Raw genomic sequence first — 6000 nt, forward strand, 5'->3', positions numbered from 1 at the left:
ATAACATTGTGGGACAAGTAACCTTTTCATGGAAGTTAATTTCAATTTAATTATCCCTATCAAGAAATGCCAAAAGGTATAAGCATTATAAATTTAACTGTGAAAAAGGTTTCTTCTTTTCAGATTTATACCGAATGTGCTTGATTTAAATGCTTGTTAAAAGAAAAGTACTTCTCTGTCAGGATGAATCCAAACCTTTATTTCTTTTCCAATCCATAATATTTCAGCAACTAAAAGAACAATTAGCTAGCCACTGAGGTCCATAGTTAATACTGAGAGGACCCATGTTCTCAACTGTGGAAGTTCACTAAGTAACTTTGAGCCAGTCATCCTCTCCCATCCCAACCTATTGACAGGGTTGGTGTTGTCAGGAATAAAGAGGAGGAGAGAGCTCCAGTCCTGTGCGTTCCCACAGAGAGGGCCTCCTCAGGATGCCACCGGTCAGAGAATGTCGACTGGTGGCCCCCAGGGGGAGATCCTTCTCTGTGGGCGCCCCGGAGCTATGGAACCAGTTACCGGTTGAGCTCCGGACGGTGCCCAATCTTCGCTCCTTTCGCCGCGATCTGAAAACATACTTGTTCGAGCAAGCTGGCCTGGCCTGAGGGGGGATTGGTGGGGTTTTTATTATTTTTATTGGGGTTTTTAGTATGTATTAACTGTATTTTTCAATTGGGCATGTATTTAATTATCTTTTATCTTTTGTAATTTCTGTGTTTTATTCTTGGCCTGTACACCGCCCTGAGTCCTTCGGGAGAAGGGCGGTATAGAAATATTAATAAATTAAATTAAATTAAATTAAATTGTCTTGATTTGTAAGTTTAGGTTAGAAAATTGTACTTTTATATCATTTGCGTTATTTTTAGTCTCATCCTGAAATAAAACAATTGTCTCTTGGAATGATTTCAACATGGAAATAATTTCTTTCTGAGATTCATTAGCATTTTCTTGTTGATATATCAAGCTGCAACCTTTGGAGAGAGGTGTTAAAGATGATTTTTTCCCATTTAAGGCTGGGTAAGGAACACTCTTTGTTTTTGTATGTAGTCTTTATAATCCAATATGGTCCCCAACCCAGAAAAGCAGCCCAAGAATTTTTGTTTTTCCCCTTTCCCAGCCACAGTCTGCAAAAGTGAAAGTGTCAGGGAAAAACAAAGAGTCTTATCTGAGTCTGGGCTTCAAGCCAAGTTTCCCTTAAGCAGTGCTTTTTTTCTAAAAAAAAAAAAAAAACGTGCCAGAACTCAGAGGTACTGTCACTGGGAGTGATGCCGGTGTCTTGCTATGGCGTCGCTGCCCATCCTTTGCAACCCCGTCCCTGCGGCTCGGAGCCACATGCCGCAGGGATTCCCCTCCCCGCAGTTGCCATGCCGCGGCCTGTGCTGAGCCCCCACCCGGAGTTGCTCCGAACCCCGACCCAGACCTGTGTTCCTCGTGGCAATGGTCTCCGGCGCCAAACAGCCTCTTTCCAACCACATCCAGAAAAATTTGTAACAAACATTGGAATTCTCAAGGCCATGTTTGGAATTTCCCAGCAATCTGTTACTGGAAGGAAAAAGCAATCCCTGCTGCGTTACTGATCCCAGAGAAGCATTTGCATGTATGCAGGTATCCTTAGGGTGCCATAGTTATGGATGAGAAATATTGGTTGCAAAGTTGGGATTTCTGGATGTAATAAAGATATTTTGGACTTATTTTTGTTTCTTTGCATGTTTGACATTTTTAAAAAGGCATATGCTACTGACTACACTTATGCACATATGTAACATCTTTTGCTAGGATACATGACCAATGCTTCTCCAGAATGTGAAAAGTGAAAGATTGTGACTAAACAAAATTTTAATGTACAGATAATACCACCAGAAATATTTTAGCCTTTTTAATAAATGTTGTTATTGATGTTAAGCTCACCATGGAAAACATCATATATTGTTATGTATTTACTAGGTTAATTATTTAAAGACTGATGTGCAACATAACTAAATTCCAAATAATCTATTTTTCAAAACACATAACAGTCCAGACAGGAAAAGTAAAGTCCAAATTAAGAATATTTCATTCTTAAGAATTGTATAACTTAAAGTGGTTTAGTTGTAATAGATGGTTAGATTCAAAATAGTTTTCAAGAGTATGTACAAAAGATACTATTTTTTCTAGCATCAGCTAAATTAGACATTTTTTTTTACCTCCGGAGAAGATGGCCACGGCCTGCGGCTGAGCTAGAGAATGCAGGAGGACAAGTTTTGGCTTGTTGAATCCTGATGAGGCTGTTGCTTGCTGCACGGCCTTGGCTGGGCACCGGGAGTCCCTGGGGCCATGACAACTTGCTTGAGGCCGTGGGAGATGATGGTGTGGTGGTCTGGGTGGTCCGGGCCTGGGACCTGAGGTGGCCGCAGCAACTTCTTTGAGGCCGCCGGAGATGAGTCGGGTGGTGAGGTACCTGGGGCCTAAAGCAGTCAGGATGATCTGGGCGGTGGGGCGCCTGGGGCCTGCGGTGACTGCGGTGACTCCTTTCGAGGACGTTCGGGATGACAATTGGGCGGCAAGGTGCCTGGGACCTACGGCAGTTGGAATGCTACAGCAAGGCTTTTGGGGCCTACGACGACTGCAGGAACATCTCTTGAGGCCCGTTCGGGGTGATGATCAGGGCGGCAAGACGCCTAGGGCCTGTGGCGGCCATGACAATTCCCTTGAGGCCATTGATCATCTGGGCGCTGGGGCGTTTGGCCTGGGACGGCCGAGTGCCCAACTGATGATCGATTGGTGGGCTTTCCCCTTTGGTGGAGGTTCCTCGGGGGGTGGAGACATGCCGACCGATGGGCCACAAGCTTTCCCTCCTCTGTGAAGGCCCTTTTGGGGCCATTGTTTGGAGGATGGAGGCTGCCGACGATGCCGCCCAAAGATTAGAGATGAGACCACCCCATTTCCCTGGACGATATTTATATTCTGAGGCTTGCTATAGCCCTTTTTGGTCGTGAGTTTAATTGGAGATGGGGATGGATGACTGGTTTGAATTTTATTGCTGCCATTTTACATTTGTGGTGGCTTTGGAGGTGTTGTCGGTGGGGCCTGGTGATGTTGGGCAGCAGGGGGGCCCGGCTGTTGTTGGCCGGGCCTGGAACCTGAAGCTAGAGACTTGATTACATCTGTTCATCGCTGGAACTATGGATGCCTCCACCGACAAATGGACTATTACTACCTCCCAGTCATTGGACTTTTCTTTTTCCCTCTCTGGGACCTGCCCAGAGCTTTATAGTGGCATTCCCTGATCTTGTTGTCACTGTGAGAGGGTGACCTCGCTCGGGAGTCGCTGTCCAGCTCTGTAATTTTATCATCAATTGGCGTTGTATTGATTCCTGCCGATTCATCTCCTCCTGCTTTTAGCTTATTTTATCTCTTTTATCTTATTGATGATTTATTCTGAGGGCACATTGCTTGCCCTGAGAGATTCCCCCCTCTCCCAGGTGTGGCCCTCTGGTTTGTGCCACCGGTTCCTTAATGATGGATCCTGGGATCCCAAGAGGTGGCATGGCACAAAAAGGAGGCTTAGGGATTTTTTATTTAAACTTTTTAATGGGTTAGGGAGGGGGGAGGGATGTAAGTTCCAGCAGAAAGATGGGGGGATTTTGCTGGACCTTTCTCAGTCCAGGTTGGTAAATGGTTGCAGCGGTGAGGGGGTGTCTTGGGGCCCGAGGGGATGGGGTGGGGACAGTGATCCCCATGGTGATTGGGAATGGTGGCAGACAGATGAACAGAGGGCCATATCGAAACTTGGGATTGTGCCCCGGCTATCTTCGAGCGGTGGCGTGCTCCGACCCTCTGGCTTCATCCTGCTTCTCCAGGGGTGGGGGAGGACAGGTACCTGAGCTCAGGCTGGTTTATTTGAATGCCAGGTCTCTGGTGAATAAAGCTCCCCTCATCCAGGATTTGTTTGAGGAGGAAGGTGCAGACCTGGCATGCATTACCAAAACCTGGTTGGGCCCGGAGGGAGGGGTCCCTTTTATTGAGCTATGCCCACCAGGTTTCCGTGTGCTTCACCAGCATCAGGCTCAGGGTAGGGGCGGGGGGTGGCAGTTGTTATTAAGGAAGCCCTTTGTCCGCGGGAGACCACTGCCCCTCAGATAGGTGGATGTGAGTCCCTCCTCCTGAGGTGGGGTCCTGGGGGTCAGTTGGGTCTGTTGCTCACGTACCTTTCTCCCAGCTGCGTGGCAATGGCCCTGCCCGGGCTACTCAACGCTCTCTCGGGGTTGGTGGTTGAGTTTCCCAGGCTTATGGTTCTGGGAGATTTTAACCTGCCTGTTGTGATTCAGGGTCAGCCTGTGGGTTCGGCAGTTGGGTCGGATGACTCAGATGAGGGGGAGGAGGGGGGTGTTGAAGAAGAACTTGCTGATGATGGCTTGGAGGCTCCGCAGAGCCCCCAGCCAGGCCCCTCTTACTTGGTGGAGACCCAGCTGTGTGAGCCTGACAGTGTGGATGAAGATGACCCACAGCTGGCCCTGTTCAAGGATGCCCGACGCAGGAGGCAGTCAAGTAGGAGCAAGCAGAGAAAGGCTGTGGGACTTCTCGGAAGGAGGCAAAGAGAGGCCACGCCCTGAACTCTAATAAAGGGAGTGTTTGGGGGAGGGCTGGTTTGCTGAAAGCAACCGCTCCGATAGAGGATCAAAGCTCCGGTATCTTGTTTCATGTTTTGTTTGTTTGTGTAATAAATTTGGCAGACGTATTCCAGCCTCTGCCGTTTGTACAGGGGTTGCCTTTCTGCAAGGCCGGTAGCAGGCTGGTACAGAACACTGCCTTCCCTGGGCGGTGTGTTGGGGGTGGCCCGAGAGTTCATGGCTTCCATGATAGCCATGGACCTGACCCAGATTATTCAGGGTCCGACTCACGAGGGGGGAAACACGCCCGACCTTATTTTTATCTCTGGGCAGTGGCTTAATGGTCTGGGTGGGGTTACTCCAACATCTCAACCCCTTTCATGGACAGACCATTATCTCCTGTGGTTGGGCCTCCGTCATGCCACTCCCCGCTGCTGGGAGATGGAACCGACCAGGTGGTTCCGCCCCAGGCGCTTGATGGACCCAGATAGGTTCCAGACAGCACTTGGATTGATTCCTTCCTCCCTTTCCCACAGCCCGGTCGAGACCTTAGTTGATGCCTGGCAACGGGCTGCTTCGGAGGCTCTCGACTGTGTTGTGCCTTTGCGGCCTCTGACCCGGCACAGATCCCAGCTCGCTCCTTGGTTCTCCATAGACCTGCAGGAGATGAAGCGCCGGAGAAGGGGCCTAGAGAGCCTAGAAGCGTGCTCACTTCGCCACACTCATTGCATCCACAGATAACTGCCCAGCCGCCCTGTTTAGGGTGACCCACTCCCTTTTAAATCAGGGGACAGGAGAGAACCCCTTGCAGGGACGGGCCGAGGAGTTTAGTGAGTATCTGGTGGATAAAATCGCTCAGATTTGGGCTGGCTTGGACTCCGACTGGGCAATATCTGACGAGGGGGAAGCGATGAGTTTGGCCGATAATGTTTGGGAAGAGTTTGATCCTGTGACTCCGGATGAAGTGGACAGGATCATGGGGAAATTAAGTGCCGCCACGTGTTTGTTGGACCCGTGTCCCTCCTGGCTGGTTTATGCAGCTTGGGAGGTTACACAAGGCTGGCTCCTGGCAGTTATTAATGCTTCCTTGAGTGAGGGGTGCTTCCCTGCCACCTTGAAAGAGGCGGTGGTAAGGCCCCTCCTCAAGAAACCTGCCTTGGATCCAGCTATTTTAAATAACTTTTGTCCTGTCTCCAACCTTCGCTTCCTTGCCCCTCCTGATCAACATCTATATGAAGCCTCTGGGTGAGATCATCCTTGGTTTCGGAGTGAGGTATCATCAATATGCTGATGATACCTAGCTTTTCATCTCTACCCCAAACCAACCCAGCGATGCCCTCGATGTGATGTCCCGTTGCCTGGAAGCGGTACAGATTTGGATGGGGAAGAACAGGCTCCAGCTGAACCCGGCCAA

The sequence above is a fragment of the Vipera berus genome (assembly GCF_964194415.1).
Source record: "Vipera berus genome assembly, chromosome: Z".
Classification (NCBI taxonomy): Eukaryota; Metazoa; Chordata; class Lepidosauria; order Squamata; family Viperidae; genus Vipera; species Vipera berus.